The sequence below is a fragment of the Sabethes cyaneus genome, chromosome 2 (assembly GCF_943734655.1).
Source record: "Sabethes cyaneus chromosome 2, idSabCyanKW18_F2, whole genome shotgun sequence".
Taxonomy (NCBI): domain Eukaryota; kingdom Metazoa; phylum Arthropoda; class Insecta; order Diptera; family Culicidae; genus Sabethes; species Sabethes cyaneus.
Window position 1 is genome coordinate 48,853,852 of NC_071354.1, and position 12,438 is coordinate 48,866,289.

At 38.4% G+C, this 12,438-nt stretch overlaps 1 pseudogene; it reads left to right on the plus strand.

Annotated features, from left to right (window-relative positions):
- The first annotated feature begins 66 nt into the window (after window positions 1–66).
- LOC128735379 (probable cytochrome P450 9f2) lies at window positions 67–1,943 on the plus strand (annotated as a pseudogene).
- The last annotated feature ends 10,495 nt before the right edge of the window (window positions 1,944–12,438 follow it).

Sequence of the window (12,438 nt, forward strand, 5' to 3'; positions counted from 1 at the left end):
TCAATCGGCTACGCTCAGTTGTGGTGATGATTCAGACCTGTGAAAACCTGTAGCGACCGAACAGACAGCGAAATTAGAAATCGCGAAACGAAAAAAAAATCGTAAACCACAGCTATGCTGGAAGTTAGCTTGCCAACGGTGGCGGTGTGCCTCACACTGGCCGTATTGATTTACCGCTATGTGACCAGGAACTACTTTTATTTCGCCGATAAACCGATTCCATTCCTAAAACCAATTTTCGGACTTGGTAATGCCGGACCATTGCTGCTCAAAAAGAAGGATTTTCTCGACCACTTTATCACACTTTATAGGAGTTTTCCTGACGCGAAGTGAGTATGTTATTGGTTGAGATAACGATTCCATCAAAACAAAGCCATTGTCTGCCACTAAAAGTATTCTATCAGTACTTTTGTGAATGACTCATTGGCGTAAGACAAAAAAAAAGGGTCTAACAATTAAACCACGCTTAATTTTCCCAAACAGAGTTTTCGGCTTCTTCAGCTTGATGGATCCGTTCTATATGGTGCGCGATCCGGACATCGTCAAAAAGCTGACCGTAAAGGACTTCGACCACTTTGTCGATCATACCAGCATGGCGGACGGCGAGGAGCTGGACAATTCGCACATGCTGATCGCAAACACGCTCGTGGCGCTGCGGGGCAACAAATGGCGCGATATGCGTGCCACCCTCAGTCCGGCCTTCACCGGCAGCAAGATGAGGCAAATGTTTACCCTGGTGGCGGAATGCGGACAAAGCATGGTGCGTTACTATCGGGAGCAGAGTTCCCAGCAGGGTCCGCCGGTGCTGGAAATGAAGGAAGTGTTTTCTCGCTTCGCGAACGACGTTATCGCCACTTCTGCCTTCGGTATTAAAGTGGATTCGTTCAAAGATCAGGACAATGTTTTCTACACGCTGGGGAAAACCGTCACCAACCCGACCGGTCTGCTGCAGGCCCTCAAAATGTTAGGTTACACATTATTCCCGAAATTGATGTTTAAATTCAACATCGACTTTTTGAGTCCGGAACATGACAAGTTTTTCCGAGGAACCGTTACGGAAACTATGAAAATAAGAGAGGAAAAGAAGATCTTCCGGCCCGATATGATCGAACTGTTGATGCAGGCCAGGAAAGGCAGCTTGAGTCATCAGGAAGATGAGACGACAGCGGAAGGGTTTGCCACCGTCGAAGAGTCGCAGGTGGGCAAAGGAAGCCACAATCGTGTTTGGTCCGATAACGAATTGATAGCGCAAGCGTTTATATTTTTCTTCGCTGGTTTCGAAACGGTTTCGATGACTCTCTCGCTGGTGGCGTATGAGATAACGAGAAACCCCGATGTACAGGCAAAGTTGTACGAGGAAATAGTTCGAACCGAGCGGGACCTTGCCGGTAAGCCGTTGACCTATGAAGTGATGCAGGGGATGAAGTATCTGGATATGGTGATTTCCGAAACACTACGCTTGTGGCCAATTGGGACGCTAGTCGATCGGAAGTGCGTTAAAGATTACGTTTATGACGATGGACAGGGATGCCGCTTTACGATCGAGAAGGGAAGGAGTATTTTCGTAAGTGTCATCGGACTTCATCGTGATCCACAGTATTATCCGGAGCCGGAGAAGTTTGATCCGGAGCGATTTAGCGATGAGAACCGTAGTAAGATTAACATGAATGCCTACTTGCCCTTCGGTATCGGTCCTAGAAACTGTATCGGTAAGTATCTTTTTTTACTTGAGCTGCAAATGCAGATGGCTGAAAGTTAATTTATTTTACAGGCTCTCGCTTCGCTTTGATGGAAATGAAGGCGATCGTATACTATTTGCTGTTGAATTTCACCTTCGAAGTACATGAAAAGACTCAAATTCCTCTCAAGTTTGAAAAATCCCCCACCCGATTGAAGCCGGAGAAAGAATCTGGGTGGAGCTCAAACCGAGAGCTTCAAGCTAAGTGTAATCTTCAGTGATACACGAGGCACGCGTTCCTATAATCGAATTTAAAAAACTTTAAAATTTATTTTGAATTGGTCAAAACGAAAACCTCCAAAAGAACTGCCACGTTCATTTCGTAACATGAATACGGGTTTTAATATTTTTTGATACAGTATTAATATAAGATAAAGGTTTAAAAGTTTAAAATACATCTATCCACAAACTAGAAGTAAAATTAAATCCAATATACTATTCAACTATAAGTTGATTGTGTTTTTATATCTAATACCAAAAGAATTTCATAAATCTATCAACAAATGACCACAAACTTTCACGTAAAGCTAAGCAAGATGATAGGAAATGTTTTACAGAGGTGCCAGTGAATGTGGCGGATTCCGGAAACGGTTCTTTAAAATATTCGGTCTGCTCAAAACTTGGTATTTTGGAAATTTTGTTAGCATATGAGGTCTCCTGTTAAGTAAAAGTTGGGTATGGGTGTGGGCCCAGGGTGACCATAATTGCATGGAATTTTGTATCCCGACAACAAATGCTTTAAAATAATACAAAATCTACTATTTCCTCAAAACTCCAAGCGAATGAACTAATGTAGTAGAATATATACACACTTAAAAAAACTCGGCAAAATTTGCCGAGATTTGGATAGCCGAGCGTTCGGTGAATTCGGTGAATGAGAGAGACCACGAGAGAATGGAGAGAGTGGAGAGAATAAGAGAGATAGAAAAGGAAAGAATGAAAGAGATAGAAAAGGAGAGAATGAGAGAATAAGAGAGATAGAAAAGGAGAGAATGAGAGAGATAGAAGAGGAGAGAATGAGAGAGAAAGAGAAAGAGAGAAATAGAAGAGGAGAGAATAAGAGAGAGAGATAGAAGAGGAGAGAATGAGAGAGATAGAAGGGGAGAGAATGAGAGAGAAAGAGAAAGAGAGAAATAGAAGAGGAGAGAATAAGAGAGAGAGAATGAGAGAGAGAGAATGAGAGAGAGAGAGGCTGAAAATGATAATGTTGTCTTTTTGTTGTAACTGTAACTTTGCTGTAATGTGCTGTAACTTTGTTCCAAGCAATACGTTCGAAAGTATTATAATTTCATCTTATTAAGCAGTTCAGCAGCATGAATTTTTTTTCCTCTGAAACACGTTGAAAATGACCATAAAATCGTGTTTTATATGAAATCGTGTTTTATAATTTCGGACACTTTTGCGGTCTCCATTCAAACTACGAACATACCTGTCACGCGTCATATATTGATGAAAATTAACGTTTATCATGCAACTTAACCTAATTAAGTGAATTTATATATTTTCCTGGACACTTGCCATTTCTATCCGCCTAGCAGTAAGATTTGGCTTTTCACACGTTTTTACGTTTTAATCGATAGTTAGATAGTTAGTTGATAAACATTTTCAAACTGCATGAACGGCATTTAAAGCAGTTTTATAATCAGTACAATTTATTTTCGTAAAATAAGAATCTGAAAAATCTGATAAACCGAAGGCTGTCCGAAAACCGAAGTTCGAATCCGAAGACAGCGTGGCTGTCCGAAGTTTGAATCACTTGTGTAAAATGTGATTCAAATTTAGGTCACTCAAAAAAATCAGCACGCCAAGTTTACGTGAAAACATATATATGAAAACATCCATCACAGTTTTCATGTAATATTCACGTGAATTGTTGGTAACTCGCACTCATACTAACCAGTTTACGTACGATCCCGGTAAATTTTATCAATTTTCCCGTTAACTAGTACATGACGTTCACGTAAGTTGCTGTACAGAAGTTTACATGATTTTTCACGTGGATGCGACATGTCGATTTTTTTGAGTGGTCGGACGCTTGAATTTGCTCAATATCTATAAAATAATGCATTTAACACTGTATCTCAATTTTATTTTAGTTAATAAAAATACCTTCCACGTACTTAATAATTATAACAAGCAAAGACAATCGCTTTAACTACTAAACATAATCGCGGACAAGATACAACGCTTATAACTCTTAAAGCAAAGCCTAGGTGCTACATTCCGTTATCGAAACTTGACCTTCGAATCCGAAAACAGACACTGAGGAAGCCTGTAAGTCGTAGGCGAAAAAATATATCTGTAAAGAATAAAATATACATAGTAGAATTACAGTGTGACACATATGTATTCGAACAAAAATAAAGTCATATATTTTTGTAAACAAAGGCTTTATTTCGAATTTCAGTTTTAGAAGTTATTTACCCATAGATACAGAACGCAACAAACAATCATTGCTCCATTGAATCGCCTTTTGCCTAGATAACACGCTTCGAAGGCTTTTTGAAGTCGTTGCATGCGGCACACACTACTTCCATCGGAATGTCATCCCATATCTTGTTGATAACTAACTTAAATTCATCCAAATTATGATATTTATAATCCTTGAGCTGCTGCTGCATGAACCCCCAAATATACAAAAATCTAGAGGTTCAAATTAGCAGAACTTATAGGCCATTCCTTTTTTGATATGAAATCCATCAGAGGGATGGGAAAACTATCATTAACTACTGATAGTTATCAGTAAGCAATAATATCACTAAGTATCAGTAAGTTTTCCCTATTATTGATATTTACTGATATAGTTACGTTGTCCCGTTAGAAAAATTAGTTAGATTAAACTTATTGGTTAGTAGTTGCGTACGATAAACGTGGATGACACAATATATCGTAGTCAACGTTAGTAGCCTAAAGCCGGGGTAGCTCGTGCTGATTCAGGCAGGCGCCTCCATTTAACTCGACCTTTGACCACCCGTCGCCAGTTTTCTAGTCGTCTCAAAAGTCACAAATCACTTTCGACGTGATCGTGCCATCTTGCACGTTGAGCCCCGTGCTCCTGGTGCCAGTGAGGTTGTTGAAGACAACTGTTTCCGTCACAGTATCATCCGGCATTCTTACGACGTGTATGGCCCACCATAGCCTACTGACTTTCGCCAAATGTACGATGGGATTAACTCCAAACAATGCCTGTAGCTCGTGATTCATACGTCTCCACCACTCTTCGCTTTCAGTACTTCGCCAAATATCCGCAGTACCCTTTCGTTCGGATACGGCAAGGGCGCATATATCCTCCGTGAGCGACCTAACGAGTCCATAAGAAACTACTGACCTAATAAAAGATTTGTGCATTATCAGATTCGTACGGTAGCGTGTGCTTCTTGATCGTAGCGTATAGCGAAGGGCAAAGTAGGCTCGATTTTCCGCTTGAATGCGCCGCTGGATTTCCTTACTAATGTTGTCCGCGGTCACCAGCAATCCAAAATACACGAATTCATCTACCATTTCTAGTTCGTCGCCGTCAAGGGTTACCATCCGTGAGAGGCACGCGTTTGGTTCCTTGGAGTCTCTTCCTTTCATGTATGTGATCTTTGACGTATTTATTATTAATCTGATCTTCCTAGACTACTGCTTTCAACCTGGCATAGGTTGCCTCCACCATCGCAAGGTTCCTAGCTATGATATCAGTCATCTTTTAACCTTGTCTCAGCCCTTGCCGCGTATCGAAGGGTGTCCAATCCAATAGCTCTGATCAGTAGCGTCAGTTTATCTGGGAAGCCGAGTCTGCTTTGACAAGCGAATGGTCATGGGTTCGAATCTTAGTAGAATCAGGCCATTCGATGTCAAAGTGACTTTAGCATGGGTTTATTCTCAGGCCCCTCATCGCCCTTCCTTCATGCTGAGTTCTATATTATCCCGATATGGCCTATTGACAGTGCAAAAATGAGACCCTTATAGTAAAAATGCACTGGTTTGCTACGCCAGGGATGACTATAATTGGGGACTGTGCGCTGTCATGTGGAACGAGGTGGGTAAAGTAGAGTAAAGTATTGATAGAAGGGTACCCAATTACACACAAGCACGCATAAAAAAATTCAATAAGCATATCGCTCACTCAATAGCGACTATAGCCAAAATAAATGCAGTGCGGGTTATACAACAAACACCCGGGCGATATCACAATAGATCTAACCATAATGGTCGCAGTGATGAGTCCATACAGGAAAAAAAAAAAAATCTGGGAAGCCGTGTTCAACCAATAAGTGCAATTGCTGGTCTTGATCGACTGGTTCTTGTCATCCGTAGGCACGATGGGCTCCCAACATATTTGCTGGGTGGTAAAAATCTGGTCCGTAATTGCGCGAGCCTCCATAAAGCCCGCTTGGTAAATTACAAAGTAAACTTACAATGAAGAACGCAGTTATAATATCACAATTTCCTATTTTTTGCTTCAATGCCCTGATGAGTAAAATTACTGATATTTACTAATAGTTATCAGTAACGAATTGAAATTACTGATAGTTATCAGTAACGATTTTTAATGATAGTTCCCATCCCTAATCAGATTGACGTTGCCCCACGTCTGCACAAGATTTGCAGTGTGGGCAGGAGATCCATCCTGTTAAAAGCAGTAATATTCTTCACCATACATTCCCCGAGCGTAAGCCATCATATTTTGTTGTAAGACCATTTCTAGATAGTATTTTGCATTAAATTTCACATTCACACCCTTTTCAATAAATACAAAAGGAAGTTTCCCTTTCTTTGAAATGCCTCTTCACACCATGACCGCTGATGAATTTTGGTATCGTGGTTTCCGTTTGTGCTTTGGAACGTCGATGATCGAAACCGATCATAACCGATTATTTTGAGCATTATGCGGGGTTTGAAGAACAAACAACTTGTCATCAGAATAGATCGCTTCGGAATCACCGTGCCGACGGAGCAGCAGTTTGCATCTTTCCTGTCGTTTTTATTTTGTTGCTTCCGTTAATCCATGGATTTTACATTTTTTGAATGCTTCCACATCCAGATCTGTTTTCAAAATTCGATGAAGAGATTCCCTGTTGATATTCAGCTCAACTGCCATTTTCTGTGCGGACCGACGAGTTCGCTCTCGGACAGCCTTTTTAACCTGTGCAGCTCTAACACTTCGTTTTCTTCCGTTTTTTACGGTTTTCAACAGATCCCGTCGCGACAAATCTTTTTACTGTATAGTATACAATTCCTCTTTTTATGTCGAGGTTTGAGGTCACGAAAAATAGTGCCGCACGCAACACCGTTTCGGAATTTATTTATTATCAACGACCAAAACCCGAATATTGGTACGTGTACACCGAACGAGACACAATTCGAAAATGTCTATGTCACGTAAGAGTCATGATGGTATTAGTTTGATAGTATTAATTGTATATGCCGTTGCAAGCAATGAAAATGATTTTTTTCGAATATATGTGTCACACTGTAAATTGGATAAGTTTTCTTTTTATTTAATTTCCAACAATACGTTATTAAGCAATATAATAGAAAATAAATAAATCTATTATTGTTCCAAACATAACTTTTTGAAATATTGCTTGGCTAAGGTGGTATTTCCATATAGGTAAAATACTCGCACAAAGAATAGAACAGCCCTAGTTTGAAGGAACGTTTTGAAATGATGTAGGTGGACACGCCATTACTATTAATCCTATCGCCTATATTGGTTTCGATTTTACTACAATCATTGACATTTACATAATTAAACAAATATCTCAGTTTTTTGACGTAGAACTATGTCTTGCATTGTTAGGGTGGCGTGCTATGTAAGAAAATTTATTCGTGACTTGAAAAAATAAAAAAAAATTGAACGCTAATTGGTCGGTGTTAGTCAGACCGAACCAAGTGACAAAAATCTGATTTCGAGAAAAACGAAGTCAAAGTTTGCTGCTGTTGTGTAGTTCAAAGCTAATCGTTCGAAATCATTTTATATCTCTGACTGTTTGCAATATTTCTGTAATCTGATTAGAGTAAAATATAGCTTAGGAAATTCTTAATCGTTTGCTATCATTAACTTATTTTTTTTTAAATTTGCGATTTGGTCCGGTCTCATTTAACACCGATCAATTAATCAGTCTGAATCAGTCAATTTTTGAATATATTTCTTTAGTTTGCATATCATTCGAATTATTAAAGGTTTACCAATTGTGTAGTTTCCATCAAAATATTGCATTTTGCAAGTAACTCCTGAAATTATCACGTAAATTTGAACGATTTTTGCAAATTTATAACACCAAATACGTTCCAGTATTTTCAAAAAAAAAAAAAAAAAAAAAACCAATGCTACGATTATACTTGATAGGTGGGTGTGCACTGCTTCCGGACCTAATCATTGCACTTTCATTAAATATTTAGGCAAGTATGTTACCCAAAACAACAGAAAAGAAAGCATAATTGAATAGTAATAACCCAAAATGTGATACAACAAGACTTCCTTCATCGTTGCCAATGAACTCCAATTAATAATTCCACATAACTTCTCAATCTCTCAATATAATTAATTCATCAGCAAATTATCGACTAAATGGATCATCTGTTAGTTTCTTGGTGTCAGAGTTATTATTTTATAATAAGAAACCGCAACCGTTATCGTATGATATAACACATTGTTCTTACAAATATTTAAAATATTTACCTTTCACAGACCGGTTTTGGGCAAGCTGTTGTCCATCAATTAGATGTTGCCCAACTACAATTGATACTACAATTTTCAAACAAAAGTTTCGGTAATTCCAGCATCAGCGTCCAGATAAAGTAATGATGGTTATTTCATAACTAACTGATTTCAACGCATGATTTTGAACGCGAGAGTACAAGTCTAATAACTTCAAATGTACTTATCAAGTGTGTTTGGGAATGGAACCAGCAAGTCTTGGCAGACGGTGCCTGCTGTTGAAGAACACCATGGTTAGAACGGGACTTTGCTTTTTGCTTCGCTACTTCCAGGCATCGTAATATTATTAGTTTCCGCTGCATATTGATGAAGGAAGTCTTGCTGCAATACATTTTGGTACCACTAAAATGGTAATGATTAGCTCCGAAAGTAGTGCAAACATTGTTTTTTTTCCACAACCGCCTAACAAGAATAATTGTTGCTACCGGTTTTTTTAAATGATGTGATTGACTGGAAAGTGTTGTAAATTTGTAAAAATTGTTCAACTCTAAGTGGTAATTCCAAGAGTTACTTGCAAAATACAATCTTTTGATAGAATCAACACAATTGTTACATCTTTTATTATTCGAACGGTATACAAACCATAAAAATATATCAGAATTGACTGAGTTATTAGCGTTCAAAATCTTTCATTTTTTCGTGCACTATCAAATTTTCTTACATAATATGCCACCCTATTAAAGTCAAAAACTAAAGAAAGCAAGAAGGAACTTTTTTCCATTCAATACCGCTAGTTATTTTATTATTCCCACAGATATACATTTTGCGAGTTGTAGGCTTAATCAATATCTGATTTAGCTTCCTTTATTTTAAAATTCTGTTTGTACACTCAACGAAGAAACTTTAGTAATAAAAAAGTCAAAAAAGAGCTGTGGGCCACCCATTTAATCTCTTTTAGACTTGAAACAACGTTTGATATCCTTTTTACTAGTTCATAATCATTCTATTGAAAATTATGATCATTTTCACAAAATTTGTGTTTTCGTAACGGGACACCATTTACAAGAAACTGTTTCCAGTAAAAGCCATGGTGTCCCGTTACGAAATAGAATTACGATGGCTATTTTCATACCTCACTCAACGTACTGCGTATGTACGCATAAATGGAACTAATTCGACACCCTTCAAGATAGAATCAGGTGTGCCTCAAGGTAGCCACCTTGGCCCACTACTGTTTATTCTGTTTGTGAACGATTTGTGCTCTACCCTACAATCTTCCAAATACATGTTTGCAGATGATCTTAAATTCTTCCGGGTAGTAGAGTTGGCAGCTGACTGCAGTGCAATCCAGGCAGACATCAATTCATTAATGGATTGGTGCTTGTTGAACGGGATGAAGGTGAACGTGCAGAAATGCAATACCATATCTTTCTGTAGAAAAAGACACGTTACTTTCTTCGATTATAAAATGTCAACAGCAAACATCAGTCGGGTGAATACGGTTAAAGATTTAGGCATTCTATTGGACACTAAATTGACCTTCACCCAACACATAACAGCTTGTACCGCAAAAGCTTTTACTGTTTTAGGATTCATCAAAAGAAACACAAAGCAATTCGAAGATGCTTACTGCTTAAAGTCATTGTATTGTGCACTTGTTCGCAGCGTACTCGAATATGGTGTATTGGTGTGGGCTCCCTACCAGGCTTTGCAAATCAATCGCATCGAACGAATCCAACGCCACTTTATTCGATACGCCCTACGATCGCTGACCTGGCGTGATCCAATCCGTCTACCTCCTTACGAAAACAGATGCGCGCTTCTTCGCTTGCCCACGCTTACAAGTAGGAGGATACTGCTACAACGGCTTTTCGAATTTGATCTTCTGGATAACAATATTGATTGCCCCGAGTTGCTCAGCCGAGTTCGTTTCAACGTGCCCTCAAGGTTTACCCGGCGGACTAACTTCCTGAGACTTCCAGTGTACCGTACTACATATGGCCGAAATAATCCATTTGATATGTGTTGCCGAAATTTCGAAAATGTATCTGAGTGCTATGACTTTAACATAAGTAAAACAATTTTTAAGCGTAGATTAAGTAGTAGGACCAGTCTGTACGATTAATTCGAAGACTTGTAAATAAATAAATAACATTAGTAAAAAAAAAGAATATTTCTTATCTCTTTTAATTTTTCGAGTATTGAAGTATACAGTATACAGGTATTTAGATGAAGTTTTTAGAACAAGCTAGGGCTCAAAAACTATTAATAGAGCAGAAATATGTAATTGAATTATTAATAATCGAAAAACGGCTTTTCTACAATGGTGTCGCGTTACGAAATTTAACTTGTGATACTTACCTAAATAACACTCCAAATCAAAAAGTACCACGTCAGAAAGTACATTTAATAAGCACTAGAGGACCCGGCGCGCGTTGCTACGCCATTCTAAAAAGGGGGTACATGCATAATCCTGAAGATTTGATTAATTGTAATCTTGCAACCAAGAGCTTTCTTTTTGACAACCCAAGATATTCCTCAATCATGCCGTAAATTTCTAATCCAACGCATCAGCATTTGTGACTCGAGCAGCAAGTCCAACGTAACGATTTGCGATTACCAACCCTTAAAATGGTAATGTTGACAAAATCGTAATAAAATATCAGTGCAGTTCGATTGAAATCAGTTGAAAACTGGTCAGAAACCATAAACTAAGTGTAATCTCAACATTATTTTCTTCATATTTTCATTTCAACAATGTATTTTCTCTTCAATTTTGTTTTAAAAATAAGTATTATATTATCTTACTCTTATTTAATATGACCCATTATCCAGGCTTCACCGATTTATTCTTAAAAATTTTGTTCCAAATTTCTCTTATATTTTAGTACGGATGGCAACACTCGCGAGTTCGATTATTTTTTGAATATTGCATTGTTTAATTTGTATGAGAGCCCTCCTCCCTTCCAGACGGGAGAGGAATCTCAATACGCCATAGAAAAAAATTTGTCTTCAGTAACCCCCAATTGCTTGATTAATAGTCGACTTATGGGGAAATTTGTGTTTTATTTGAATGGAAGCCCCCTGGATTGAGAAGGTTTCTCAATCTACCATAGAAAAAAAATTCTACCTCCAAAAATCTTCACATGCCACATTTGGTTCCATTTGCTTGATTAGTTCCCGAGTTATAAAGAAATTTGTGTTTCATTTCCCTCCCTTCTAGAGGGGGAGGGGTCTCAAACAACCATAGAAAAAAATCCTGTCTCTAGAAACCCCCACATGCCAAATTTGGTTCCATTTGCTTGATTAACTGTCAAGTTATGAAGAAATTTTGGTATTTTTTGCATGGGAGCCCCCCTCTTACAGGAAGGAGGGTTCTCAATCTACCATAGAAAAAAATTCTGCCTCCAAAAACCTTCACATGCCAAATCTGGTTCCATTTGCTTGATTAATAGTCAAGTTATGAAGAAATTTTGGTTTTATTTGTATGGGAGCCCCCCCTCTTAGAGGAAGGAGGGTTCTCAATCTACCATAGAAAAAATTTTTGCCTCCAAACACTTTCACATGCCAAATTTGGTTCCATTTGCTTGATTAGTTCCCGAGTTATAAAGAAATTTGTGTTCCATTTGTATGGGAGCCCCCCCTTCTAGAGGGGGGAGGGGTCTCAAACCATTCTAACAACATTCCTCACATCAAACGCAATGTATATGCCAAGTTTCATCAAAATATGTCGAGCAGTTTGCGCGTCTATACCGGACACACGAACAGCATTTCATTTTTATATATATAGATAGATAAATTAACGCCTATTTAAAGACTTTAGTTATAAACGAAATTTTCGAAAGCTGGAGCAAAATATCAATCATAGTCGGCTCCTCGTGGTGTCGCGTTACGCTGGAATGTGTCTAAAGTGCCCGAAGGATGAAGTCGTCCGTAATTTGAATCTTTTCGTCTTTTTCTTAACAAGTTTCGTCGGTTTTTTAACACTTTTCAAACATTTTGTCGCTGTTTTTATGCCATGTCGTGTTATTTTCGGCATATTTTTGTCATC